Source organism: Erythrolamprus reginae, chromosome 2 (genome assembly GCF_031021105.1).
Source record: "Erythrolamprus reginae isolate rEryReg1 chromosome 2, rEryReg1.hap1, whole genome shotgun sequence".
NCBI classification, from domain to species: domain Eukaryota; kingdom Metazoa; phylum Chordata; class Lepidosauria; order Squamata; family Dipsadidae; genus Erythrolamprus; species Erythrolamprus reginae.
Genome location: NC_091951.1, coordinates 316,668,296 through 316,685,806, shown reverse-complemented (window position 1 = coordinate 316,685,806; position 17,511 = coordinate 316,668,296). Strand labels below are relative to the sequence as shown.

The 17,511-nt window shown below is 38.2% G+C and overlaps 1 protein-coding gene across 2 annotated transcripts in view; it reads left to right on the top strand.

The window, feature by feature from the left end:
- The window catches only part of LHFPL2 (LHFPL tetraspan subfamily member 2), a 136,908-nt gene that overhangs the window by 17,835 nt on the left and 101,562 nt on the right, over nt 1-17,511 (top strand). Inside the window, exon 1 of one of the 2 annotated variants that reach the window (XM_070743223.1) lies at nt 17,032-17,151. The exons of the other annotated variant lie outside the window; for it this stretch is intronic. The gene's annotated coding sequence lies outside the window, so the exon portion shown is untranslated. Of the gene's footprint in view, nt 1-17,031; nt 17,152-17,511 lie in introns of those variants that run through there. 2 annotated transcript variants of the gene reach the window in all.

Here is a 17,511-nt window from a genome sequence, read left to right as displayed (position 1 = left end):
TGTTGTGTGATCGTGTGTTGTTATGGTTGACAGGAAGAACGTTGTAGCAGATTATTTTATGAGCTATGCTTAGGTCGTGTTTAAGGTGACATAGTTCTAAGCTTTCTAAATCTAGGATTGTAAGTCTAGTTCCGTAGGCAGGGGTGGACTACTGCCCGGGTGGGGAGAACGCAGTGAGGTAGTGAAAATGGTGCTCCACCCCAAAACACCCAATTTGCACTGAAAGATGTTGAAAGAAAATGCAGTGTGTCCTGTATAAACCATGCCCATAGTGTGGTAGTAAACATTTTGGTAGTCTTTAACTGTGCGTAAGAGTGGAGGAGTAGAGGGCTCTTCTAGTAAAGCATTTCTGGACATTTTTTAGGGTGTTTATGTCCGAAATAATGTAGGGAACCTTTTCCATCTTAGCAAATAATTTGAAAAATTTAGAAGTACTACCATCTTTGCATTTTCAGGGCTGCTGAAACATCCTGCCTTTATCTATCTTTCCTGATTCTGATTAATATCTAGCCTCTGTTTGAAGGCTTCACTGAAGGGGTACATTCTTCATATTCCTGGTGAGAACTCTTACTGCAAGGAAATTCTTCCTGTTAATCTGGATCAAATTTATTTCCCTGTGGTTTCAACCTGCTGCTTCTGCTCCCTGAAACAGAAAAAACAATCTCACTACTTTCATGTGACAGCTCGTTAATATCTGAAATTAAAAATAAAACTAATAAAAAGATAAATATACTTCACAGATCTCTAAAACTATCTGATGGAGGAATGACGGGAAAGCAGAAACTTTGATTTTATCTTGGGTCTTATTCTGTCCCAAGTTCATCTCTCATTCAACATTTGTATATTGTCCTTTCCAATTTACCATTTTCTTTATACATAGATACTCAAATGTTCTTGTGTGACATTTCTTTTTTACTTTGTTCTCTTGCAAGCCCATGTAACTGTATCTGTTTATCTCTATAAGCATTTTGGCATTGCTTCTTATCCCTCATGACATTTCATAGACAGTCTACTTCAGCTATTTTAATTTATTATTAGTTACCAACTTCCTCTTTCTTATTTCTCCTAACAATTCAGCATCTTTGCCTGAAAGATCTAAACAAAATGCCATTGGGACTCAATAAGGTCCTATGCATTTTAACATGATTTTCTTTGAAGTACATATCTATAAATCTTGAAACAGTCTAACAGAAACTGGCTGTATCCATTCATCTTATTCCCAGTTCTGTTTAAAATCTAACAAATCTGAATTGGTTGGTGATGAAGCAATTCCTGAGCCCTCTGAATAAATTAGAATAAATATTCTATTGTCTTAGAATAAAACAATACCAGTTTTATGCATGTATGGAGTCAATATAGAGGAAGCACCCACAATATTCAGATTATGCATATACAGTGAACGCCTCTACATAAGAACTTTTCTAGATAAGAACTGGGTGTTCAAGATTTTTTTGCCTCTTCTTAAGAACCATTTTTTACTTAAGAGCCAGAGCCCAGAAAAATTTCCCAGGAAATTTGAGAGCAGCACGAGGGCCTGGCCACTTTCCTGCCATTCCCCCTTTAATCTTGGCCATCTTGGGCTTTTCTGGGCTGCCAGAGGAGCCTTTCGGTGGCGCTTAAGGAGGCTTTGGCAGCCAAGAGCGAATGGAGCGTTTTCCTTGCTCTGGGCACTTGGAGAGGGAATAAACCACTTTGCTGTGGTGACTCCCTCGCGCTGCCTCCCATACACCCGGTGCGAGGTTGCCTCCCTGAGTGTCTGGGCGTGGAAAGGCAAAAGGGGGTGCTTTGCCCTGGCCAGAGCAACTTGGCTTCAGCCAAACAGAAGAGTCACCACAGTGAAGAAAAAGCGCCGGCTACAAAGTGAATAAGCGAGAGGAAAGGGGAGCCCTTCAGCATGGGAAGGAAGAGGAAGCAGGTTGTAGCAGCAGCAGCAGCAGCCGCCTTTCGGTCAAAGGAGTGGGAGGTTCCCCCCTCTTACCCACCTGGGTTTCTCTCTCTGGCGCAGAGTGTATGGGAGGCAGCCTCGCGCCGGGTGTATGGGAGGCACATGCCTCCTCAGTGTCCCTCTTTTTTTTAAGCCTTAAAGTTTTGGATTTTTTTTTATTCCCCTCACCTCTTTCTTTGGCAGTGACTGTCCTCCCCCTCTTCTTCCTCCTCCTCCTCCCACCAAATTCTGAGCTTTTATTTCTTTACTAATGGGTTTGCACGCATTATTTGCTTTTACATTGATTCCTATGGGAAAAATTGCTTCTACTTAAGAACGTTTCTACTTAAGAACCTGGTCACAGAACAAATTAAGTTCTTAAGTAGAGGTACCACTGTACTATATAAACATACAGTGGTATTTCTGCAAATAATTAATAGAAATTACAGTATTGTGATTATTTTCATTCACCTTTTGCAGAATTATCAAATGCCCTTGCCTCTATATATTCCTAATGCTCAACTTTACATTGTGTTGAGAATGGACCATTGCTATATCCAATGAAACAATTATGCTTTCAGCTTTTCAGTTTCCTACTGCCCTGCTAAATTATGTGGAACATATAATTAATAAATAGGTGAGAGCATTCAATGGAGACAATTGGAGGGGATGGCACTGAAAGACAAATGTTGATGAATAATGATGAGATTTGGCTGCAAAACATATGCATTAATACATTTTTAAGTGTCAGCAAAATTACAGTGCAACTGCTTCTGTAGAATCTTTGCTTTAGTAACTTCTGGGGGTGAGTAATCATAATTTCAGAAAGAGGAGCCCAGAGTGATGCTGGTGGGGGACCCTGGGGAATGTGCTTTTTTTTGCCACAAGGAGTAGGACATGCATCCTACCCAGGGGTGGGCAGCAGGCAGGACGGGGTGGAACGCAGTTCCACCGGCGGAAATAAAGCTGTGTGCCCAGCTCCAGCTGACTATCCCCCCCCCTCCCATCTTTTTTCTCCTCCTCAGAAAGTGGCAGGGAGACCAGCACCAGCAGGAGTTGCAGGGGGGCCATTTCCTCCCCCCTCTTTTCTCAACAGCTAATCGGCACCCATTCGCGTAGCTACCCAGCCTGAGGCAGGGGGCGACCCAGGAAGGAGAGCACGGGAAACACAAAACACAAGGCACAAAGCCTTCTGCCGCACGAATCCCAGCGACTGGTTAGGTCCCACAGAGTGGGCCTTCTCCAGGCCCCGTCAACAAAACAATGTCATTTGGCGGGGCCCAGGGGAAGAGCCTTCTCTGTGGCGGCCCCGGCCCTCTGGAACCAACTCCCCCCGGAGATTAGAATTGCCCCCACCCTCCTCGCCTTTCGTAAGCTCCTTGAAACCCACCTCTGCCGTCAGGCATGGCGGAACTGAGATATTCTTTCCCCCTAGGCCTTTACAATTTATGCATGGTATGTTTGTTTGTTTGTTTGTATGTATGTTTGGTTTTACAATAAGGGTTTTTTAATTGTTTTAGTATTGGATTTACATGCTGTTTTTTATTACTGTTGTTAGCCGCCTCGAGTCTACGGAGAGGGGCGGCATACAAATCCAATAAATAAATAATAAATTGTCACTCCAGAGAGCGACACTGATGAGGCTGCACGTCAAGGACTTAACAGTTCACTTGAATGATGAACAAGCCACTCCCACCTGGTAACATAGCCGGCAAGCCACTCCTACCCAATCACATGACCATCAAGCCACACCCACAAAATCAGCCATACCCGTAGTGTGGCAGTAACATTTTTGGCTGCCCATTACTGATGCTACCTGACTCTTGTACCAGTACCTCTGTTGCATTGACTTACAGTAACATTTCCAATATATAAAGTAGCTAGATTTTACTGTCCATTTAAAATAAAATTGGATGTCACACAAAAGAAAGAGTGAATTTATTCACCATTATTCCAGAGTTTAGGACCAGAAACAGTAAATTCAGACAGGAGTGTCTTCAGGCTAGACATCAGAAGTTATTTCCTGATTGTATGAACTGTCAGCCAGCAGAACATGCTGCAACATGATGGGGTAAATCCTATTTCACTACAGATTTTCAAAAATGGTCTTTTTCTTGGAAATGGTCTTATGGATTCTACCTTGACTTTATAACATTGAAATATATTATCTTCCTTCCGATTCGTATGATTTTAGAAAGAATACAGTATACACATATGAACAATAGAATTTGGGATTCCACTGCATTCATCAATAAGCGCTTTAGGAAAACAGAGGATGTAAGCTTCAGGCAGAAATTAATGTGGGAAAGAATAAAAATCTGAATCACTAGGTGGGCAGCAAATAAATTTTATAAATAACATATTTGAAATGCCTTGATAAATCAGATTAGTTTTTAGATCAGCTTTATAAATTGCAGTAAACTTTCTCAACATAAAATCAGTACAGCAATGAAGAAGTCAATCTCTGGAGTTTACAGAGGTTCTCAATCTTTGCAAGTTTTAAGAAACTGGATAGTCATTTTCCATACGTGGTCCAATTCTTTTCAATGTACTTTGTAGGAGGTTAGACTGTGCAGTGTTTTTTATTGTCTCACAGCTCCACAACTGTATCTATAGGGTTCAGTGTATAATCAAAGTATGTATTAAAACATAATGAGAGTATTTATGAAGATTTTTTCAGGTATTTTAGAAAACAACATTAATGTGCAAGTTCAGCTGGATCTGAATTGATATTGTTGCTCCCTGGGCAATTTTGATGGTCTCTTCATTCCTACAAAAAAAACCAATGAAATGAAACCAATGAATAATATTTAATCTCAGAATTGTTTTTTGAAGTACACACAGCTTTGTATCTCGTGGTTCTTTACATAGTTGAATCTATCATCTTTATAAAAAGACTTTTATATGTCAATTAAATGAAATACTCCTGTTTTACTGCTGAGTTCAGCTATCCATTTTTCAAACCTCCCTTTTAAGTCTTCAATAGATGACTAATTCATTGTTCTGTTCATCTGGTATGCACAGCAGTCTAACTGGAAAAAAAAGAGAATTAAATTCCTTTCTTCCTTTTACTAACTAAAAATTAGGAGAATTTAATATATAAATTTTGAACTGGTATTTTTTATTCAAGGAGGGAATCAGTTCTAATTCAATCCATAAAATTGTTACGTATCTTGGACTTTCTTGTCACTAACTTGTTTGCTGTTTGACCGTATGTTGAACCCAAATGGGTTCAAGAAGAGAACTGAAATTAACACCCTGGCCTGGGCCTCTCAAGTATTTTAAAAAGCTCATGCACCTATGTAATGTAGTACCAGGCATATGAGATTCTGCACATGCAGAGTGTTTAAGAATTTCTAGTGAACACATTGAGATCATTTAAATGCTAGGCATATAACATGAAGAATTCTGTTGTCTGTTATGTTACATTTTGTTCTTTAACAGAACTCTTGAGTAAGTATCTTCAGCTGTGCCTTTTCCTGTCATCGTATTACAAACAAACCATTGTTTCCAATATAAAAGCCTTAATGTGGCCAGCTTAGCAGAATACAAAGCATATTATTCAGATAACAACAGAGAATTCTGTATCTGGATGTCAAGTCAATTCAAGAAATAATAAATGAATCAAATGTTAGATCATTCATAAGGCATTTTGTTTGGTTTGCCATTCTTTTTTTTCCAAAGAACTACTCCACATTTCATCAGCTTTTCAAAATACAGGTAGTTATAAAGTAACTGAATTATTAGAGTGTTGTAGTGCTAGTTTAAACAAATGTTTTTTTAAATGTGCAAGTTTTATATTCATCTCCTTAAAAAACCCACAAATGACTGTTATATATAGTTCATATAAAGTGGTACCTCTACCTACAAATGCCTCTACTTACGGACTTTTCTAGATAAGAACCCGGTGTTCAAGATTTTTTTGCCTCTTCTCAAGGACCATTTTCCACTTACAAACCTGAGCCTCCGAAACTGTAACCGGAAAAGGCAGGGAGAAGCCTCCGTGGGGCCTCTCTAGGGATCTCCTGGGAGGAAACAGGGCCGATAAAGGTGGGGAGAAGCCTCCATGGAGCCTCTCTAGGAATCTCCTGGGAGGAAACAGGGCCTCCACCTTCCCTGTACTTCCCCCAGTCGCACACATTATTTGCTTTTACATTGATTCCTATGGAAAACATGGCTTCTTCTTACAAACTTTTCTACGTAAGAATCTGCTCACGGAACGAATTAAGTTTGTAAGTAGAGGTACCACTGTATATGTTTTGTGTGATCCCAACAGAGCTGCTGCATTAATAAGCACAGTTGTTTGCGAATTTGATCGAGCCCACTACTTTTACTGGAGGAAGGCACTAACAGGATTCCATATGTGAACTTATATTACAGTGTTCCCTCGATTTTCGCGGGTTCAAACTTCGCGAAAAGTCTATACCACGTTTTTTCAAAAATATTAATTAAAAAATACTTTGCAGTTTTTCCCCCTATATCACGTTTTTTCCCACCTGATGATGTCATATGTCACTACCAAACATTCGTCCGCCTTTAATAAATATTTTTTAAAATAAACTTTAATAAATAAATATGGTGAGTAATAATCTAAGTGGTTGCTAAGGGAATGGGAAATCACAATTTAGGGGTTTAAAGTGTTAAGGGAAGGCTTGTGATACTGTTCATAGCCAAAAATAGTGTATTTACTTCCGCATCTCTACTTCGCGGAAATTCGACTTTCGCGGGTGGTCTCGGAACGCATCCCCTGCGAAAAGTGAGGGAACACTGTATTCCTCTTCATCTTAATGTCCTAATGATTTTGAGGGTGAAGGAAATTTTTTTACTTTCTGCTGTATTTTTGAAAAATTTATGGATATCAGAAAAGTAGAATATGGATTCTAACTTCCATATTTTTCCATCCCTCTGGATCAGGGATTACTACCATGAAACCATATGGATATTATCAGATTCCTGGAAGGAAGGAAGGAAGGAGGGAAGAAGGAGGGAGGGAGGAAGGAAGAGAGGAAGGAAGGAAGGTAGGTTCAGTTACTAGTTTACACTGACTTGAAGCCACACACAAGAATGAATGAATGAATGCTTATAATTACTATATTGAATTATGATTTATAAAATAATGATCATAGTACTGAGCTTGATCACTATTTTAGTATGCATACTGTCAATATGCATATTGTTAAAGTATAAACCTGTTAGAATTACCTGCAATTGAGGTAGTATAATAATGCCTAAAGCAATAAGAGAGCCGGGGTGGCGCAGCAAGTAGAGTGCTGTACTGCAGGCCACTGAAGCTGACTGTAGATCTGAAGGTCAGAGGTTCAAATCTCATCACCGACTCAAGGTTGACTCAGCCTTCCATCCTTCCGAGGTGGGTAAAATGAGGACCCAGATTATGGGGGCAATAGGCTGGCTCTGTTAAAAAGTTCTATTGCTAACATGTTGTAAACCGCCCTGAGTCTAAGGAGAAGGGCGGCATAAAAATCGAATAAATAAATAAACAAACAAACAAGGCAAATGGTGAGTGGTGGTGTGAGTTATCAGTAGAGCTAGGAGTGACCCGAAATCTCAATTTCAGATAATCATATAGCATGATACTCTATTCTTCTATTATATAAAGCAAAGCCTTAGCTAAGGTAAAAACTCTGCTAAGAAACAAAGCTGAGCTAAACCTACTCCAGAGCCTACTGTTTTTTTCCCATTACAGTGATCCCCCGGGTATTGCGAGCCCGATCATTGCGAAATGGCTATATGGTGATTTTTGAACCCGGAAGTAAAAACACCATCTGCGCATGCGCGCCCTTTTTTTCTATGGGCACGCATGCGTAGATGGCGCCGGGCAGATCAGCTGCTGGGCGGCTTCCCTGGGTCTTCCCCCTCTTGCTGGCGGGAGGGCGAAGCCCCCCCCAGCACCCGCTCGCCCGCCGTTCGCCCGGCCACCGTTCGCCGCTCGCCCGCCCTTCGCCCGGCCACCCGCCGTTCGCCGCTCGCCCGCCCTTCGCCCGGCCACCCGCCGTTCACCCCGCCGTTCGCCGCTCGCCCGCCCTTCGCCCGGCCACCCGCCGTTCGCCCGCCGTTCGCACCGCCGCTCGCCCGCCCTTCGCCCGGCCACCCGCCGTTCGCTCGCTGCTCGCCCGGCCACCCGGGTTCGTTTGGCTTCGGGACATGCCGGCGGCGACGTTTTAAAACAGCCGCGCGGCTTCCCAACTGAGTCCCGAAGTTCGCCTTTGACTTCGGGACTCAGTTGGGAAGCCGCGCGGCTGTTTTAAAACGTCGCCGCCGGCATGTCCCGAAGCCAAACGAACCCGGGTGGCCGGGCGAGCAGCGAAGCGAACGGCGGGTGGCCGGGCGAAGGGCGGGCGAGCGGCGGGCGCGGCAGCAGCGAGGAGTTTACGTGGGCGGGGGGAAAACCCCAATCTTTGGCTCCTCGCTGCTGGGAAGTAAAAACACCATCTGCGCATGTGCAGATGGTGTTTTTACTTCCGCAGCGCTACTTCGCGCAAAACCGATCGGGGGATCACTGTAATAGCAAATGCTAAAAAAGTGCAGGCTGCTATGAACATAGGCAAGACTAACAGGAGGTAAAAAACAGTATGCACAAGAAAGCACAAAAACTAAACATGGCTTGCCTAACAACAGAATGAAAATAATGATAGCAAGAGAGTAACAGTGTGCTCAAATAGAAGCGTAAGATTTTCTTGGAGATATTCTTGAGTTAACTGCAGTGCAAATATCCTACAAAGAAATAAGTAAGCTTCAAACAAACCAGAAACAACTGTTTCAATAGGGCAGAGTGAGGCTGAGTTTATTTGAACATAAGCTATATTTACCCTCTTATCGTGTCATGCAAACAGTGATATTTCCCCCCCAGATTAGATGTTTTTTAATTGTTACCACAGACTACAAAGCTACCTCCTGGAAAGCTCATTTTCTATGGCTTGCCTGCAATTAATTGTTCATCAGGATCATTTAAAACAGATTAATGTTCTGGGCTTCCGGTTTGGTGGAGATCGCGGCAGGACGTGTCTGGCAGGGCTCTGCCAGGCGAATCCTTTCTACCCCCTCCGAAGGTCGCATTTGCGATCGGATCGGGCCCGGATGGCCCGATCCATGAACAGGGGGCTCTCCTCTGCCCGAGGACCCATCGCCAGGACTCCGGAGGCAGCGGTTCGCCCCGCAGCTTCGGAGACGGGAGAACCGCTCCTCTCCTATTAAGAGGACCGGCCAGCGCTTTCTCCCCTCACCCAGCGGGAAGAATAAATATCAAAGAAGCGAAAGTATAAATATCTACTTCTACATCGAAAAAGAATATAGCAGAGAAAAGACTTAAGGTAAAAATCTTCATTGTGTTTCGTGTTTAAAGCCAGAAGATCGTAAAAGTTCTAAGTAAAAGTTTTTTCTAGGGCGAAAGTGAAAGTTTTTTCTTGTTTAAACTCATCCGCAAATAACAGCCGGATCTAATTTTTTTTTCTTTTCACTTTTACTTTTCCATTTTGAACGTGAACTTTGAAATCTATAAAATAATTCTCTGACCTTATGGTTTAACAAAATAGTTTAAATTTGACAATGACTATTTAGAAAATTTTAACTGCTAAAGGAAATTCCTACTGATGATCAGAATTTGTTGTTGATAGATTTTTAAAACCATAATGTTCTGGACTTAATTTTTGAAGCGGAGGAACACAGTCTTGCTGCCTTTTTTTTTTCTCTTCTGCTGCTCCTTTTTACAATATGAAATAACTCAATAATTATGAACTAAATGGAATCTAGAAGAGATTGAAATCACTTCTTTTTTGGATTACTTATTGTTGGATTAACCTATTTGGAATACTTGCTGAGCCTTTTGGATTATTTGCTGACACCTTTTGGATTATTTGCTGAGAACTCTTTGGTTTAACATCTGCCTGCTGCACGGAAATTAACTTGACTCCATCTTGGGATCTGTTTCTTTGTTCCTGTCTTGAATTTGGAAAATAAACTGACTTCATTTTGAACACAAACAAGCTTTGGATTTGTTTTACCCTTTGAGATTTGGATTTACATCTCTATTTCCTAGCAAAACTACAGGATTTATAAGAAGAACTTAAGTATACAATACTGTTATAGTGTCTTTGAATAATTATTTGTTGTTGTTTTTTTTCCTGATTTTTCTTTGACTTTCTTCCCTATTCTTGGACATTTCTATTACTTGAAGAAGTTTTGGTTTGAATTATATGCATTGTTAATAAACCTTGGGTTCCTGCTCTATTCTAAATAGTTGAATTAAAATACTACCCCCCTTCCTTTTCTTTTTGAACAGCTCTTTTTACTTCATTTTTTTTCCCCTTCTCTCTCTTCCTCCCTCCCCCTAAAGTTCCCCCTCCAACTTTTTTTCTTTTGTTTTCTATATATAGTTGATATTCTTTCTCTTCTTTTACTTTTTGTCTTCTTCTTATTTGAAAAGGCTAATACCTGTTCTTTTTTTCTGTGGCACTAAATAATAATATCTCTTTTTCCTTTTCTTTCTTCTCCCTTTTTTTTTTTGAATTCTGTTATTAATTGCATTGTTATTGAATTGGTATAGCCATATTATAAGGGAAACAAAATACATTGAACAGATTTGGAATTTATAGTAATTTTTTTTCCTTTTCACTACATATAAAATTGAAATTAACCTTAAAATTTGAAATAGTGGATTCCAATTTGATAATGTCCCATACCTCAACCCTGGTTAAAACAACAAAAAAACAAACTACACCAACTACCCTATCTCCACAAGTGTCACCGCATTCTTCTCCTTCGCATCAAGTGTTAACCATGTCTACTAAAGACAAAGACAAAGACAAAACAATGCAGTCTAATCTTGCAACCATACATGAGACTTTGAACACTTTGAAGGACTTTATGGTCAAATCACAAGAAGACGCCACCCAACAAAGAGAGGCCATAAAGGAGGAGGCAACACAGCAAAGAGAAGCCATAAAGGAGGAGGCAACACAACAAAGAGAAGCCATAAAAGCTGACTTGGCAGAATTTAAAGTGGAGATGGCCCAAATGAAAGCTGATATGGGTGAGATGAAAGACCAGATAAAGCAGATCCAACAAACACTTCAAGAAAGTGACGACCGAGTTAAAAAAGTTGAAGAACAATCTGATAAAAATGAGAAAAGAATGGATTATCTTGAAGGGAGAGCCGATGAGAGATACAGAAGATATGATGAATCTATTATCCAGCTGGAGATGCAACGAGCTTCGTACGGACTTCGATTTCAGAATATAAAAGAGGAAAAAGATGAAGACTTAAAAGTGACTATGGCGGAAATTATTGGAGGTATACTTCAAGAGGACCCCATAGCTTTACAGAGAGAAATCGATGAAGTTTACAGAATCTCGAATAGCTATATCCGTCGGCACAACCTCCCAAGAGAGATACATATTAAGTTTACAAGAAAGGCGTTGCGAGATGAGATACTTCATTATTCAAGAAACTCCCCGCCCCAACGTCAGGGAGTAGAAATAAAGATACTAAAGCAAGTTCCAAGAAGTGTCAGAGAAAACAGAAGAGATTATCACTTTCTAACTAAAATTTTGATCAAAGAAAACATTACTTACCGTTGGCTTATTCCACAAGGACTCTCTTTGACATGGCGTTCTACAAGGTACAAACTGGAAAACGTAGAACAAGTCATGTACTTTCTTGAACAGAGCGGTTTGGGCCACTCCGACCACGCAAGCAACCAACAAGTGGTCCAACTACAACTAGTTCAACAGCAACCAGGGGAAAAATTACCAACTCAGCAAGAAGAAAACTTGGGGGCAACTGCCCAAGTAATAGAGCAGGACCAAGGTGCTAGAAGAGTTCAACCTCAGCGAGAAACCAAAAAACCCATTAAATGACAACGAATAAAGACTTAAAAATCTTTTCCGTAAATGTTAATGAACTCAATGAACCAAGAAAAAGGAAGCAAATTTTTTCTAAAATTAGAAACCAAAATGCTCAGATTGCAATATTACAAGAAGTTCATATTAAAAAAGATAACCAAAAATTACTGTTGAATCCCAAAATTGGAAAAATGTATGCTGCATTAGCAGACCAAAAAAAAAGAGGTGTAGTGATGTATGTCAAGAATTCTATAAATTCCAAACAAATATATAAGGATAAAGAGGGTAGGATATTGATTGTACAAGTAGATATTGAACCTAGACCTCTAGTGGTTGTTTCTATTTATGCTCCCAATGAAGACCAAATGACATTTTATAAAAATTTACACCAAATAATAATAGACTTAGCTATTGATAATTTATTGATAATAGGTGATTTCAATGCTATCGCGAATAGACAATTAGACCACTCAGGAGGGGGAGGCAATAAAAAAAGGGGAAAGGGAAAAAAAACAAGAAGAAATTTGCTACCTAGTACTTTTCAAAAAATGAAAGCGGAATTATTACTAAGCGACATTTGGAGGGAAAGACACCCTCACAAAAGGCAATTTACCTTTTACTCCAATCCTCACAAAATTTGGACGAGAATTGATATGTTACGGGCACCAAAAATGGTGGCAGAACAAATAAGAGAGGTCGAGATAGACGTTAATACATGGGCTGATCATAACCCAATAGTGGTCTATATGACGATGAATAATAAACAGAACAACTGGCGGATGAATAGGTATATATTAAACGATAAGAAATATAAGGATTGGATTGAAAAGGAATTAAAAATATTTTTTGAAATTAATAAAACATCAGACACTACTCCACAGAACTTATGGGATACAGTTAAAGCGTATATAAGAGGTTTAACAATATCCTATACAGCAAAACACAATAAGGAAAAGAAATTAGAGTACTTACAATTAACAAATGAACTAAAACAATTAGAATCCTTATCGCAGCAACACATTAAGAACAGAGATCTAAAGACAGAAATAAATGTAATCAAACATAAAATTAGAGTTATAGAACAAAACCAACTAATCGAAAAGATCAAAAGAGCAAAGCAACAATATTTTGAACATGCAAATAAACCTGGCAGATGGCTAGCGTATAAACTTAGAAAACAGAGTCAATCAAAATTAATCCAAAAATTAGAAGATAAAGATGGTAAAATAAAATATGACACAGAAGGTAAGGCAGACATTGTGTATAATTTTTATAAAGAACTATATGCCAAAGATCATGTTATTGAAGATGAAGTTTTTAACTATTTAGAGGCTTCAAATTTACCACAAATAACAGAAGATCAACAGGCCACCATGGATGGACCAATAACAATGGAGGAACTCTTAACAACAATTAAAAAACAGAAAAGTAACAAGGCCACAGGCCCAGATGCCATACCTGCAGAATGGTACAAGATAGACAACGAAATAATAAGAAACCATATGTTAGAAATTTTTAATCTATGTAGACTTGAGGGAAAAATCCCCAAATCTTGGTCAGAATCACTAACAACCCTAATACATAAACAGGGTACAGAACCAGAAAAAATTAAAAATTATAGGCCTATATCATTATTAAATGTAGATTATAAGATCTTTATTGCCATTTATGCAGAGAGACTCAAAAGAGTTATAAATGGAATAATACACCAAGACCAAAATGGGTTTCTTCCAGGGAGACAAATTAAAAATAATATTAGAACTGTAATAAATATACTAGAGTACTATGAACAACACCCAGACAAGACGGCATCTTTAATGTTTTTGGACGCTCAAAAAGCCTTCGACAACGTTAATTGGATATTTATAAAAATGCAATTAAATAAAATGAGATTTGGCCCAAAATTTGTTAACCTAATAGATACCATATATTCAAAACAAACAACGAATATAATATTGAATAACAGCCAGTTACCAACACTTGACATAAACAAGGGAGTTCGCCAAGGATGTCCTATATCACCATTGTTATTTATTATGACCCTTGAAACCTTATTAATTAAAATAAGAGCGGACCCCAAAATAAAAGGTTTAACCGTAGGAGATGAAACCTACAAACTCCAGGCCTTTGCAGACGATCTAATGTTTGTAATTGAAGAACCGACCACAACAGTTCCTACCTTACTACAAACCATTGAACAATATGGAAACGTAGCAGGTTTAAAGATAAACAAAAGTAAAACACATTACTTGACCAAAAATATGAACAAAACACTAGAAACTAAATTAGAAAGTATTTCTGGAATAAAGACTGTAAAAAAGGTAAAATATTTAGGAATAAATTTAACAGCGAAAACAATAACATTAAAAAATGATAATTATATGAAATTACTAGCAGAAATTAAAAAAGACTTAGCAATGTGGAATAATTTGAAAATATCCTTTTTAGGAAGAATTGCAACAATCAAGATGAACATTTTACCCAAGGTCTTATTTCTTTTTCAGACAATACCAATAAACCCAGGGGGTATCTTTTTAAAAACTTTAACAAACTTAGTTAAAAAATTTATATGGCAAGGTAAAAAAGCAAGGATAAAAATAAATTGTTTAGAAGATATTAAAGAAAGAGGAGGATTTGGCCTTCCAAATTGGAAACTATATTATCAGGCCGCTGCATTAACATGGCTTAGAGATTGGATAATTTTAGATAATAAAAGAACACTTGACCTAGAAGGATATGATTTAATGCTTGGATGGCACGCATTTTTATGGTATGATAAGGACAAAAACCATTCATATTTTAAAAGGCATACATTAAGGAAATACTTACTAGAAGTATGGAAAGACATAAAGAAAAATCATTTTTTAAGCATCCCAGACTGGCTAGCTCCTTTAGAAGCAATAACACATCCAAAGTCTATAAAGGATAAGAAAATAACTTATAGATATAAAGAACTATTAAATGATCAGATGAAGCTTAAATCTAGAATTGAATTACAAGAAGAAGGGATAATAATAGATTGGTGGCACTATGCCCAGATCCGATCTAGATACCAGAAGGATAAAACTCTTTACATTTTTAATAAAGGTAAGAATCCTTTAACTATTTTAATTACCACTAATTCAACAAAAATGATAGGGAAAATATATAAATTACTTATTGCTCATAAAAATATAGAGTTGACTTTAAAAGATACTATGATAAGATGGTGTAGAAATATTGGCAAGGAAATAGATATAGACACATGGGAGAAAGTATGGATTAACAATTGGAAAATGACTAAATCAGTTTCCTTAAAAGAAAATCAAATTAAAATGTTTTATAGATGGCATCTCCCACCAAATAGGATAGCAAAAATGTTTCCCAAAACATCTCCAATATGCTGGAAATGTAAGAAGGATATAGGAACTTATTATCATCAATGGTGGACATGTGGTAAAGCAAAAATATATTGGAAAATGATTGAAAAAATATTAAAAGAAATAATAAAGCAAGATATAGACAACACCCCGGAATTTTACTTACTAGGTGTCACAAATCAGACCTATAAGAAAGAAATTTTTTATTTAATTATACACATATTAACTGCGGCTAGAATAATATATGCGCAAAATTGGAAAGGGGAGGAAATCCCCAAGGAAGAAGAGGTCATAGCCAAAATATTAGACTGCGCTGAAATGGATATGATGACAAGAAGATTAAACGATCAAGAGGATACTAAATTCTATGAAACATGGAACAATGTTTATAAATGGATAGATAAGAAAAAATAAGATATATCTTTAGTTGTTTTTCTTTCTGTATTAGTTTTTACCTAGGTGATAATATTAATATTAGTTTAAAAGGACTTTTTGATGATTATGGTATAGTAGTGTATGTATGTATCAGTATAAGTAACATACCAAGATCCTCGATGTACAATAGTTGAATTTAGTTTTATTGTTTGGATTGCAGGTTTGACACTATTTTACTATAGTAATTAGGACTATATTAAAGGGTTTTTTTTGGTAATTATGTTATACTAACCCTACTTAACACTCACATCAAGATCTGTAAAACTTCAACTCAAATTTATTAACTTTTTTTTTACTATAATAGTTAATATATATTTAATTATGTATTCTTTTTCTATATTTGAATATATACTTTCATAAGAAGCGGGGGAAATATACCCCCACTTTATGTTTATTGTTTGTATGTATTTGTTTGTTTTTATGAAAAATAATAAAAAAAAATTGAAAAAAAAAATAAAATAAAACAGATTAATGTTCTACAAGGGCATTGTTTTGGCTTAAGTCCCTTACAAACTATTGTTATTGCAAAATAAATAGGAAGTAACTGTTTCTATTTAAAGTAGCTATTTTGAACCAGTATTCCCCTTGCACAAGATGGTAGGATGCCTCTTAATTCTAGTTAACCAGCAGTATAATTTTCATAAATTCCCAATGGGGATCACAATTATCAAGAATTGGGTTGCATTTGCATATCACAATTATAATGCGGTTTTCTTACTGTTGTTTTAGTGTGCTGTGTGCACCTGGCTACTATAAGTTCGTCAGCAACCCACTGTTAAATATACCCTAGTTTAGAGTAATATGCCAGTGGGCCAGATAGCGCTGGCACGCAGGACCAAGTGCAGATATGGGACCCACAGGGAACCAACAGAGAGAAGACCAAGCCTAACACTCCCAAGGAAGTCCTCAAAATGCTTTTTCTACAAGGTCCTTCTTTCCTAGCTCAGTTTTTAGCTTAGCTAAGGCTTTTCTTTATATAATAAAAGAATAATGCATCATGCTGTATGATTAAAGCCTTATATGGCTCAGGGCCAGACTATTTACAGGACTGTCTCTTGCTGCATTAACCTATCAGAGTTGGTCTCCTCCAGGCCCCATTGACTAAGCAATGCAGCAATGCAACTCTCCTCCAGTTCCCCATCCAGGTTAAGGCTCATCCCCCATCCCCACAAGTTCATCATAAGGACCAGTCCAAGTGCAGGAATTTCAGCGACCATCTACTTACATCCGTTGATGCAGAACAAAAGATGACCTTGAACTCTAAGAAAGGAATTTGTTGTGGCTAGTAACTTTCCCTCTCATGCAACCACCCCTCCCAATTCCTGTAATACTAATCTACTGTGGCAGACTAAAGTCTCTGATTCCACATGATGGCTTTCAGCCTGACAGAAGGCTCAAGACTGAGTCAAAAGAGGGGGAACTGAGAGATGAGGGTGCCATTTTTACCTTTTTCAGACTCGCTCCTGATTGGCTAAGGGTGGTGTCTTTCTCATTTTTGGTGGCTAACTCCACCTACTATGGAGAAGGGTCCTTTCTGCTGTCCCTCCGTCCCCGTGGAACATTCTATCGCTGGAGGTGAGAACTGCACCTATTCTTTTGGCTTTCTAAGAATGGTATTAAAACTTGGTTTCACTGGATGGATTGGGGCTCAAAAGGAATGTTCACCACTAGAGGTGTTTGATAGGGTAAGAAGACCTCATCCCTACCCAATTTGTGTCTTGGCTTCTTTTGGGTTTTTTTTGCATAATTTAAAATGTTTAATTTGCATAGTTTTAAATTTTTAACTTCTTTTCTAGTTATCTTTTTATGATCTATAGGCCTCCCAGAATCATCTTATTGTGGGAGGGTGGCATATAAATTTAGCAATGGCACTTAGAGTTATATACTGCTTCAAAGTGCTTCATAGCCCTCTCTAAGGGCTGAGTCAGCATATTG